The sequence below is a fragment of the Chelonia mydas genome, chromosome 1 (assembly GCF_015237465.2).
Source record: "Chelonia mydas isolate rCheMyd1 chromosome 1, rCheMyd1.pri.v2, whole genome shotgun sequence".
In the NCBI taxonomy this organism is placed as follows: Eukaryota; Metazoa; Chordata; order Testudines; family Cheloniidae; genus Chelonia; species Chelonia mydas.
Genome location: NC_057849.1, coordinates 39708581 through 39721324, shown reverse-complemented (window position 1 = coordinate 39721324; position 12744 = coordinate 39708581). Strand labels below are relative to the sequence as shown.

Genomic DNA, 12744 nt, shown 5'->3' with positions numbered 1-12744 from the left:
AGAAGGGATATGATAGAGGTCTATAAAATTGTGAATGTTGTGGAGAAAATCATAGTATCATAGGAATGGAAGGGACCTCGAGAGGTCATCTAGTCCAGTCCCTTGCACTCATGGCAGGACTAAGTGTTATCTAGACCATTCCTGAGAGGTGTCTGTCTAAACTGCTCTTAAAAATCTCCAGTGATGGAGATTCCACAACCTCCCTAGGCAATTTATTCCAGTGCTTACCTACCCTGACAGTTACGAAGTTTTTCCTAATATCCAAACTAAACCTCCCTTACTGCAATTTAAGCTCATTGTTTCTTGTCCTATCCTCAGAGGTTAAGAACAATTCTTCTCCCTTCTATTTGTTACAACCTTTTATCCCCTCTCAGCCTTGTCTTTTCCAGACTAAAAAAAAATATTTTTTTTTTTTTCAATCTTCCCTCAAAGGTCATGTTTTCTAGATCTTTAGTCATTTTTTGTCGCTCTTCTCTGGACTCTCTCCAATTTGTCCTCATCTTTCCTGACATGTGGTGCCCAGCACTGGACACAGTATTTCGGTTGAGGCCTAATCAGTGCAGAGTAGAGCAGATGATTTACTTTTTGCATCTGGCTTACGACACTCCTGCTTCTACATCACAGAATTGTTCACCTTTTTTGCAACAGTGTTATGCTGTTTACTCATATTTAGCTTGTGGTCCACTATGACCCCCAGATCCCTTTCCACAGTACTCCTTCCTAGGCAGTCATTTCCCATTTTGTATGTGTGCAACAACTGATTGTCCTTATTGAATTTCATCCTATTTATTTCAGCCCATTTCTCCAGTTTGTCCAGATCATTTTGAATTTTAATCCTATCTTCAAAAACACTTGCAACTCCAGCTTGGTATCGTCTGCAAACTCTGGGAACAGTTTTCCAACCAGTTTTGCACCCACTTTATAGTAGCTCCATCTAGGTTGTATTTCCCTAGTTTGTTTATGAGGTCATGCAAGATAGTATCAAAAGCTTTACTAAAGTCAAGATATACCACGTCTACTGCTTCTTCCCTATCCACAGGCTTGCTACCCTGTCAAAGAAAGGGTTGGTTTGACACGATGGGTTCTTGATAAATCCATGCTGTTACTTATCACCTTATTATCTTCTAACTATCTGCAAACTGATTGCTTAATTATTTGCTCCATTATCTTTCCGGGTACAGAAGTTAAGCTGACTGGTGTGGAAGTATAACATTGTATAAGTATAACAGTTGTATAAGGGGACATGCTGGATACATTGTATATGAGAGGGCATGTCAAAACACGTAACAAAGTATCTGAGGGAGCACACGTAGGGACAGTTAGCTTTTGAATGGAGAAGCAATTAAGATAGAGCCAGCACGTCTAAGAAGCAGGCATCAGAATGGAAGGTGTGAAGGGCAATTAGTTAAGTTAACTGGAAGCTGTTAAAGGAGATTGTTAAGGGTGGCAGGTAATTGAAGATACGTGACTGGTCTCAGGGATCTCGAAGGGTGGTGACTAAAATCTTTTTTTTCTTTTGTCTGTAACTTCTCTGTAACTTGTTCTCCAGCAAGCTGTATAAATTAAGAGACAAGCCCCACTCGAGGAGCTCACTTCTAAATGTATTAGCAAAGCAGCTTTGCTAATAAAACAGAGTGGTCTGATAAATTGTGAGTCTGAGTCAAACTTTGACACTGATCTGTAATTCCCTGGATTGTCCTTATTTCCCTTTTCATAGATAGGCACAATATTTGCTCTCTTCCAGTCTTCTGGAATGTCTCCTGTCTTCCATGACTTTCTAAAGATAATCACTAATGGCTCAGATGACTCCTCAGTCAGTTCCTTGAGTATTCTAGGATGCATTTAATCAGGGCCTGGTGACTTGAAGATATCTAATTTGCCTCAGTAATTTTTAACTTGTTCTATTCCTATGAAAATGAATAAGGAAAAGTTAGTTAGTCCTTCATGTAGCACAGGAACCGGGTATCATCTAATGAAATTAATAAGCAGAAGGTTTAAAACAAACAGAAGGAAGTATTTATTCACACAACACACAGTCTACCTGTGGAACTCCTTGCCAGAGGATGTTGTGAATGCCAAGACTAGAGGGAAGGGGATAGCTCAGTGGTTTGAGCATTGGCCTGCTAAACCCAGGGTTGAGAGTTCAATCCTTGAGGGGGCCATTTAGGGATCTGGGGCAAAAACTGGGGATTGGGCCTGCTTTGAGCAGCAGGGGATTGGACTAGATGACCTCCTGAGGTCCCTTCCAATGCTGATATTCTATGATTCTAACAGGGTTCAAAAAAGTACTAGGTTATTTCATGGAGAATAGGTTCATCAATGGCTAGTAACCATGATGGTCAGGAATGCAACACTATGCTCTTTTGAGCATCCCTAGCCCCTGTTTGCCAGAAGCTCGGAGTGTTATCCACTCCCAGGGGATGGGATCACTCAATGACTGGCTGTTCCCTCTGAAGCACCTGGCATTGGCTACTGTCATAAGACAGGATACTGGGCTAGACGGACGATTGGTCTAATGCAGTATGGCCATTCTTACATTCAAGCTGTGGGTCTCTCAGGACAGTTCCCTGGTGCATACCTCTGACCTTAAAAGACCCCAGCACCCCTCTCTTGGGACTTTGGGCTTTGTAGCCCAGCTGCCTTACATACCAGAATCAGTGCCTCAACTCTTCTAAATGCTAATACATGTGTCACCAGCTGCTTCTAAACGGATCCCTCAGAGTGTCACCTCGCTGCAGGTGCTCTGATCTTCTCAATTAACCCCTTCAGGGACAACATGACAGGCAATCAAAGAATACAGGCTTAGCAAAGGAATTTCTTAACCACAGGCATTTTACTCTTAACAGCACTACATGGTTACAGGTCTTTGAAAAAACAAAATCCCAAATGCAGCCCACCCCTTTTCTTTGATCTCACTCTTCCTCTAACTGCTGGATTTGGTCAACATCCTTCGGCTAGACAGCCCTTCCTGCCACCTGGCCTGGTCTTCCAGCAGATGTTTGTGAACGTTACCCCTTAAATATAATCTTTGATCCATTTTAGCTGTATGCCCAGTCTGAGGAACTCCAGCCCCTTCCCCCAGCCAAGCTTCTGTGTAGAATGTTCGTTGTTCTTGTATATGGGCCAGTAACTCAGAGACCGTATTGATAGACTGCTCTGTACCAGCTTCCCAAACAGTAATTCAACTAGGTGTTGAGCCTCTACTACAAAATGGATGCTCTAATCCAGGGGTTCTCAAACTTTATTGTAGCGCAACCTCCTTCTGAAAACAAAAATTACTACAGGACCCCAGGAGGGGGGACCGAAGCCTGGGCCCCCCCCCAGGCCTCGCCATCCTCGGGGGCGGGGGTGGCAAAGCCCCAGCCCCACCTCCTCTCGCTAGGGAGCCAAAGCCCAAAGGCTTCAGCCCCAGGAAGGGGGCCTGTAACCTGAGCCCTGCCACCCAGGGCTGAAGCAAGTCAAAGCCAGCCCTGGCGACCCCATTTTAATGGGGTCACAACCCACAGTTTGAGAACCACCGCTCTAATCCACAAGGAAAGTTACAATATATCATGACGGTCATGCTCCTAAATGAAGATTACGGCGCAAAGTGGAGCCTCTAAAAAGAAAAGGTGTTCTCACAACAAAATGGAGTTCAGAATTTGACACAGTCATTCCCAAATCTGTCAAACGTTATTAGTAGGATATTTGAAATTCACAAAACTGTTATAGGCAAAAAACACAAAATATTGAAACTTAAGAACATAAGAACTGTCATACTGGAACAGACCAAAGGCCCATCTAGCCCAGTATCCTGTCTTCTGACCGTGGTCAATGCCAGGTGCTTCAGAGGGAATGAACGGAACCGGTAATCATCAAGTGATCCATCCTGTCGCCTATTCCCAGCTTCTGGCAAACAGAGGGTAGGGACACCATCCCAGTCCACTCTTGCTAATAGCCACTGATGGGCCTGTCCTCCATGAATTTATCTAGTTTTTTGAACTCTGTTATAATCTTGTCCTTCACAACATCCTCTGGTAAGGATTTCCACAGGTTGACTGTGCATTGTGTGAAAAAAATACTTCCTTTTGTTTTAAGCCTGCTGCCTATTAATTTCATTTGATGACCCTTAGTTCTTGTGTTAGAAGGAGTAAACAACACTTCCTTATTTACTTGCTCCACAGCAGTTATGATTTTATAGACCTCTATCACATCCCCGCCTTAGTCGTCTCTTTTCCAATTTGAAAAGTCCCCATCTTATTAATCTCTCCTCATACGGCAGCCGTTCCATACCACTACTAATTTTTGTTGCCCTTTTCTGAACCTTTTCCAATTCCAATCTATCTTTTTTGAGATGGGACGACTACATCTGCACACAGTATTCAAGATGTGGGCATACCACGGATTTATATAGAAGCAATATGATATTTTTTGTCTTATTAACTATCCCTTTCTTAAATGATGCCCAACATTCTGTTCGCTTTTTTGACTGCCGCTGCATATTGAGTGGATGTTTTCAGAGAACTATCCACGACTCCAAGATCTCTTTCTTGCATGGTAACAGCTAATTTAGACCCCATCATTTTATATGTATAGTTAGGATTATGTTTTCCAACATGCATTACTTTGAATTCATCAACACTGAATTTCATCTGGCATTTGGTTGCCGAGTCACCCAGTTTTGAAAGATCCTTTTGTAGCCCTTCAAAATCTACCTGGGATTTAACTATCTCATCATCTGCAAATTTTGCCACCTCACTATTTGCCCCTTTTTCCAGATCATTTATGAATATGTTGAATAGGACTGGGCCCAGTACAGACCGCTGGGAGACACCACTATTTACCTCTCCATTCTGAAAACTGACCATTTATTCCTACCCTTTCTTTCCTATCTTTTAACCAGTTACCAATCCGTGAGAGGGCCTTCCCTCTTATCCCATAGCAGCTTACTTTGCTTAAGAGCCTTTGGTGAGGGACCTTGCCAAAGGCCTTCTGAAAATCCAAGTACAATATATCCACTGGATCCCCCTTGTCCAATTGCTTGTTGACCCCCTCAAATAATTCTAGTAGAATGGTGAGGCATTATTTCCCTTTACAAAAGTGATGTTGACTCTTCCCTAACAAATTATGTGCATCTAGGTGTCTGACAATTTTGTTCTTTACTATAGTGTCAATCAGTTTGCTTGGTACTGAAGTCAGGTTTACCAGCCTGTAATTGCTGGAATCACTTCTGGAGCCCTTTTTAAAAATTGGCGTCTCATTAGCTACCCTCCAGTCATTTGGTACAGAAGCACTACAGTTAGTAGATCCATCTGAGTTCCTTCAGAACTCTTGAGTGAATACCATCTGGTCCTGGTGACTTATTACTGTTAAATCTATCAATTTGTTCCAAAACCTCCTCTAATGACACCTCAATCTGGGACTGTTCCTCAGATTTGTCACCTAAAAAGAATGGCTCAGGTTTGGGAATCTCCCTCACATTCTCAGCCGTGATGACCGATGCAATGAATTCATTTCGTTTCTCCGCAATGGCCTTATCGTCCTTGAGTCCTCCTTTAGCAACTATGTAACTTTAGCCACATGAATAGCCCTACTGATTTCAGTGGAACTACTCATATATTTAAAGTTAAGCATGCGTATAATAAGTATTTGCACCACCAGGGATAAAGTTGTATTTTTATTCTAAAAAGTGTTAGTGGCATAAAATGTTTGACATTTCAAATCAAAATTGCTCCAGAATTAACAAGTGTTATTCATACTTTCCGTACACAGAAGTTAACTTTTTAAACACACAGGCCAAAACTTTCAAAAAAAAATAGAAGCCTAAGTTTAGGTGCTTAAGTATGGGTTTAGGAGCCTATAAGTGTGGTTTTCAAAAGCAAGCTTCATTGACTTCAAACTGCAAACACTGATGAAAGCAAAGAATTTCAGCTTTCTTGACTTGTGGCAGTTCAATATACTGAAAGATGGTGCTGAATGCAAGCCTAGCATGGACTTGTGTTGTTTTCACTGAAAGGATGTTAATGAAACACTGGATTTATCTTTTTCAACACGCACAGCATTTTAAGCATGAAACTTCTTAGGAAAAAGTTCTCTATGCAAAATCCTAAATTCTAGTAACAGCTGGGAAACTAAACAAAAGTAGAAAACACTCATGTTAGCAATTAAATACTACAAAATAGGAAGACAGGAAAAAACTAGAACTATGCAAATAAAAATATCTGAGTTTTAAAACCAGATTTAGAAAATTGAGTCATTTTTAATCCATGCTGCCTATCTTTCCTCATGCAGTACAACCACAGTTGAGTCTAACAGAGGTGCTTCAGCACCCTTCTTTATACACAAGATGGAAAGCCACTCTCTGCAAGACCACCTTGACTTTGCAATTTGCTCCCATACCTGAGAAGTTTGCACATGCTGCAAAGCTCATCTTTTCCCTAGGCTTTTAGGGAGGGAAATGGATTGAAAGAATGTATTAAGTTAGAGACTTATTTTATGTTAATATAGACAATAAACATCCAGAGCATATGATGGACACACAGGTTGTCATATGTCAAAATAAATTTAACAAAAATGTAAATAGCAAAAATATAGAGAAGCTGCAGAACAGCAAAATAAATGGGTAGGCCTATGCAATGAAAATACCTCAAAGCAATTCTATCAACCAGGTTTCAATTTGATTCAAAAGATTAACTACTTAAAAAAAGCAAAAAGTGATGCTCACTGGGAAGCTGAGAAGTAAAGTGATCATGAACTTCACTGTATTTTGAATATCTTGACGCCTTTGCAGACTGCCAGTATGCACAATGAAAGTTGTCTTTATTGCACTGCTAATGTCAAGTGCAATGTATGAATGCAGTAGTCCGGAGCTGTATCCAAACTGGGCTTTCAGGTATACTTGAACAACTGACACCCAACACAGCTTCATCCCTTGGTGCTCCCTCTCAGCCAGTGTTGAAATGGCTGTCTCCCTGTGTGGACAGGATCAACAGCACTCAATGCCTATTGCAGCAAAGCATGCCACACCCCTTAATTCTATCACAATGATTAACTTTTGACTCTGAGCCACACAAATAGCACAATCACTTTCAACATCAGTTGAAGGGAACAAGCAGTGTTTAGCAAGGTTGGCCAATGTAGATGAAAATTCTAGTATAGACACAAAATTAGTCCATGGTAGCCATGTTAATCACATTAAAGCGTGTATTTCCCCCACTCTCAATACATTTGATGTAAATTTAGCCATGAAAAGATACTGGTCAGCTAGAACCTGAAGTCCTCTATCTGTAAGTAGCATATATGTAATGGGATAAACACCAAAATTATTCTTGCCCCACTACTGCTATTCAAATATCAAGCAGAACATTTTGGTAACACCCTTTTAACGGCAGGAGTAAACAGAATGATGAAACTAGAAGATTCCACAGCAGTTAGAGAGGAGATTTCCAATGAAAGAGCAGTGACAAAACCTGAACCCACTCTGGGTTGAAAGACAGAAAGAGGAGAGGTAGCAAAGAAGAACTAACAGATATGGTGGACGAGAACCACCATGTTAGGGAAATGACAAGGGAGAAAGCACAAAAAAGGCAACAGAATCTGAGAGAAGCACACAGTGACTGAAACCCATCTGTAAAGGTCAGTGAGTTGCTGGCTTCTCTCATGCTGAATCAAAGGCATAGAAAGAGGCTGAGCTGCTATTTGATCCATCTTAATTAAATATAGACATTATAACTTATTAAAGGAAAATAAATGAATGTTCTAAAACAGAAACAGACCTACGAATGACAAAGAGGTATTTAAACATGAGCATTAGAAATGGGAATTATGGGTCATCCCTACCCAGATAAACATGAGCAGTGCCACTACATTTTAACTTCTAGATATACTTCATAACTGCTCTGGAGAGATCATCTCCAAGAACCAGAGGATAGTTCAGTCTCCAAATTCCTTTCTTTACGGATACTTGAGAGAATCAACTAAGATGGTGACATGTGACATGGATTACAGTCTTCTAGGAAAGTGAACTGAAACTATTCATTTCACATGGCCAAACAGATGTTATATGCCAGTGATGGTCACTGACACAGCCCTAGACATTACTGAATAAGGAGATGAAAGACTCCATATTCCATTTCCCCAATCATTTAGTCCTCTCTCATAAGTAGTACTGTTCATCAATTACCAATAAGCAATTAACATAAAAAGAGGAGTCACACTGTACTTTAGAATTGCAAAGCCATCCCTGTTTGTAGTCATTTCACATATAAAAGTTAATCCTGCAACTGGAAATGAACCCTGGATCACCTTATGCAACTCTTATCCTCCGAGCAGACTATCAAGACAGACAAATTTTAAATATATCTTTATAGGTAGCAGCGGTAGCAGCCCAACAGCCTAGTTTTCCCAACACCTTCCATTATAAATATTCTGTTAGTGGCATACAACTTTGCAAAACCAACTGTCCAGGGTGAAGTTTTCCATGCTGAGTGTCTGCCTCAGGCTGATCTTTAAGTTTGAACTAAAATGGTTCCTCCTTTTCTCAGGACAAGGTTAGGGAAAACAACAAATGCAGCAGAGATCCTACAATCTCATTCACTACACAACCCTGATTCACTCCTAGAGCACAGAATAAGGCAGGGGACCCATGGAAAAAAATAAAAGGTGATCATGCAATTAAAGACTATCACAATGCACATGCATAAAGGGGCTGTATTAAGATTGCACAGGAAACCATAATTCTGGCATTTCCACATTTAGGGAAGGAGGGAGCGTGTGTGTGTGAGCGTGCATGCGAGAGTCAGAAATAGACAAGAGACCAGAAGATTAAAAAGTGAGACCACCAAATTATTTCACTTGTGACGAAATCAGAAATTTGAACTAAGATCATTTGTAAGGCTAAAAGAGGCTGGATCAATCCATGTTGCCTAAAGTCAGATAGCTATTTGAGAAAGTTTTGTTTTAATGTATAAAATAAGGAAATCTGAAGGAGGACTAGGAAGGCTACACTGCCTACGTTTAGTACTGATGCAAATCACTACTAGAACCTTGTGTCCAGTTCTGATGTTTACAATTCAAGAAAGATATTGATAAATTGGAGAGAGTTCAGAGAAGATCCACAATAATGATTAAAGCAGAGGTTCTGAAACTGGGAGTCCTGATTTCTCAGGGCAGGGGTGGCCAACCTGAGTCTCAGAAGGAGCCAGAATTTACCAATGTACATTGCCAAAGAGCCACAGCAATACGTCAGCAGCCCCCCGCCCATCAGCGCCCCCGCCCCACTCCCAGCACCTCCTGCCCACCAGCAGCCCCGCCAATCAGCACCTCCCCCTCCCTCCCCATCAGCTGTTTCATGGCATGCAGGAGGGGAAGGGGAGGAGTGAGGGCACGGCAAACTCAGGGGAGGGGGTGGAAGGGGTGGAGTGCGGGCAGGGCCTGTGGCAGAGCCAAGGGTTGAGCAGTGAGCACCCCCCCCAACACATTAGAAAGTTGGCGCCTGTAGCTCAAGCCCTGGAGTCGGTGTCTATACAAGGAGCACATATTAACTTCTGAAGAGCCACATGTGACTCCGGAGCCACAGGTTGGCCACCCCTGCCTCGGGGGGTTGCAAGGCGTCAACCTCCACCATCAAGCCCTGCTTCGCCTCCAGCATTTAAAATAGTGTTAAATATTTTTAAAATGTGTTTTTAATTTATAAGGGGGTTGCACTCGTAGGTTTGCTGTGTGAAAGGCGTCACCAGTACAAAAGTTTCAGAACCACTGGATTAAAGGATTGGAAAACATGCATTATAATGAAAGACTCAAGAGCGCCATCTATTCATCTTAAGAAAGAGATCACAATCTATAAGCATCTACACAGAGACCAGAAGTTTGATAATGTATTATTCAATATAGCAGACAGAGGTAAAACAAGCCCCAATGGTGGAAAGTTGAAGCTAGAAAAAGTCAGACCATAAATAAGGCAGACAATTTTAATGGTGATGGTAATTAAACACTGGAACAATTTGCCAAGGGTTGTGGTAAGATTTCTATCGATGGCAACTTTTAAAACAAGATCAGATGTTTTTCTAGTTCAAAAAAGGAATTCTCTCTTTAGAGCATATTTCAGAGAAGCTCTGTGGCCTGTGTTATACAGGAGGTCAGATTAGATAATACCAGTGTTCCCTTCTGTCTTTATCATCTGTGAATCTCAGAACACTCTTGGCCCACTCTGAAGCACAGATGTACTCTTCAGCCATGCATATTGCTTTCAGTGGTCACTATTATCCAGTCTCGTGATTCAAAGAGAGAATTTTTGAGGTTCTTTTCATTCAGCCACTAACAAAGAAGGTATCCTCATTGCACTCCGATGATATAAAACCATATATTATGAGGTAAGGACAAGTGGCCAGTGGATTAAAAAATAAAAAGATGCAATGGCTTTGTGCGAAACCCTCCTGGGTTCATTATCTAGCTAATTGGGTTTTGTCTCCCTGTGTCAAGAAGATATTCTGAAGGATTGGCTCACATGCTTCAGTTAAATAACTTGTTAAGAAAGGGAACATCTTGAAAGAAGAGACAATAGTGCAGCTTTCATGCCCCTTTCAGTTCTCAGCGTCTGTTACAACTATCAATGAGATTATGAGTTATGACAGTAATTATATGGAAACCCATCTGCTGAAGACTGGTCTGAGACCACCTTTCTATATGGGATGTCTTGAAGCGTAAGGTGTTCTGAAGTTTTACACATTGCCTACACCTTTTCCCATTGGTTCAACGAGCACAGAGAAGGAAAAGTTACTTTGACACAGAATTGGAGAAAGATACTACACTGCCTTTCATGATTGTGAACAAATCAGTTTCGAGGATCCTCATATGGACAAATCAAAACCCCCACTCCTAGCAATAGGCTAGGTATAATATGAATCAACAGGACTTAATTCAAAACCATGTCATTTGTATAGTGCCAACTGTGTGCCAGAAATATGAAAACCACCATCCCTACCTTCAAGAGTTTAAAAACTAGATAAACACAAAACAGAAGAAAAAGGAAGCAACAAAAGCAGTTAAATATATCATGTGCCCACAACTGTTTGAGGTATTTTCTAGAATGGTAAAGATTCTACCATCTAGTCTGGTAACACTGATCAGATAAGAGGACTAAGGAGGAAAGGACACTGGTAAGGAGAGAGTTTTAAATAAGAGATTTAAGAGTGTGTGTCACAGAATTACTGGCCCCTTTACTGGAGATAGGCCAGCCACACCCATGCCATAATTAATTAGCAGCTTCCCAGCCTGGAGGGGTGGGACTAAAGAGGGTCAGGTCGTAGTTTAATGAATATCTGCACCTTATAAAAAGGACTAAAGATCAATATGGGGAGTGGAAGCACACAGCAGATAGGATTGTATGGAAGGCTTTGAGCTAAGGTCTACAGAAGAGTAGTACGCCAAGGGAACCAGCCTTGGGGCCAATGCTCTGGTACAGAGCACAGAAGGACTCAAAGAACAAAGCCCAGGAGGGGCGGAGAACAGTTCTCCAAGGGAACCAGATGATTGAGTGCTCTACCCAGAGGCAGAAAGACTTCTAAAAAGGTAGCCCAGAAAAGAGCTGGGAACAGGGCCCCAGAAGGGGGCCGCAGAGAATCCCGCCCCCCCCCCCCCCCCAAAGGACAAAAGAACTTTTTAGGCTGGGGCTTTTTAATTTGGTCTTTTGATATTGAGGGACGTGGGGGGCTACGTTTGTTTGTGACTTGGCTGGAGGACTAAGACACCTCTCCAGCACAGACCCAGATGTGCCCAGAAGACCCACCTGAGGGAAGGAAACTCAGGCAGGAAAAGCCAGTAGCGCTGCCCTTGGCGAACAGGGGGGCACTACATGGCAGGCATACCCCACATCAGGATGCTTGCACACCAAACTGGATAAGGGAGGGACTCCTTGATATAAGGGACCACATCGAAGAAGGCCTGGAGCCAACAGTGAGATGACAGCACAAAGGAAGCAGGTTAGTCAGGCAACAAAGGAGGGGGGCGGGGGGGAAGAGATTACCAGCAGAAAGATAAAAGCATAGAAGTTGAGAGGCAGGCTGTTTGGTGTCACTGACCATGAGTGAAAGGATGATTAGAGGAATGGAAAACCTACCTTACGAGAGGAGAATCAAAGACCTTGACTTGTTTAGCCTAACCAAAAGAAGGCTGGAGAGAGAGATGATTGCTCTCCATACATACATCAGAGGGATAAATCAGAGTGGGAGGAGTTAAGCTAAGCACCAATGTGGACACAAGAACCAATGAATATAAACTGGTGATCAAAAAGTATAGGCTTGAAATTAGAAAAAGGTTCCTAATCATCAGAGGAGTGAAATTCTGGAACAGCCTTCCAAGAGGAGGAGTGGGGGGTGAAAAACCTAACTGGCTTCAAGACTGATAAGTTTATGGAGGGAATGGTATGATAAGACTACCTAAAATGGCATGTAGCCGATCTGCAACTGCTAGCAGCAATATCTCCAACGGCTGGTGATGAGATGCTAGATTGGGAGGGCTTGGAGTTACTACAGAGAATTCCTCCCCAGGTGTCTGGCTGATGGGTCTTGCCCACATGCTCAGGATCTAACTGATCATATTGGGGTCAGATTAGCAGAGACCCTGAGGGGCAGGGGGTTCTTAGCCTCTTCTACGGTATGGAGCGTAGGTCATTTGCAAATTTAAACTAGTGTAAAGGGTGGATTCTCTGTAACTTGAAGTCTTTAAATCATGATCTGAGGATTTCAGTAACTCAGCCAGAAATTTATA

General features: G+C 42.1%; 1 protein-coding gene across 42 annotated transcripts in view; it reads right to left on the bottom strand.

Annotated features, from left to right (window-relative positions):
• Nucleotides 1-12744, bottom strand: part of ZMYM2 (zinc finger MYM-type containing 2) — a 175985-nt gene that overhangs the window by 142699 nt on the left and 20542 nt on the right. For 4 of the 42 annotated variants that reach the window (XM_037890723.2, XM_037890704.2, XM_043530430.1 and 1 more), the window contains exon 3: nucleotides 6704-6950. The exons of the other annotated variants lie outside the window; for them this stretch is intronic. The gene's annotated coding sequence lies outside the window, so the exon portion shown is untranslated. The remainder of the gene's footprint in view (nucleotides 1-6703; nucleotides 6951-12744) is intronic. 42 annotated transcript variants of the gene reach the window in all.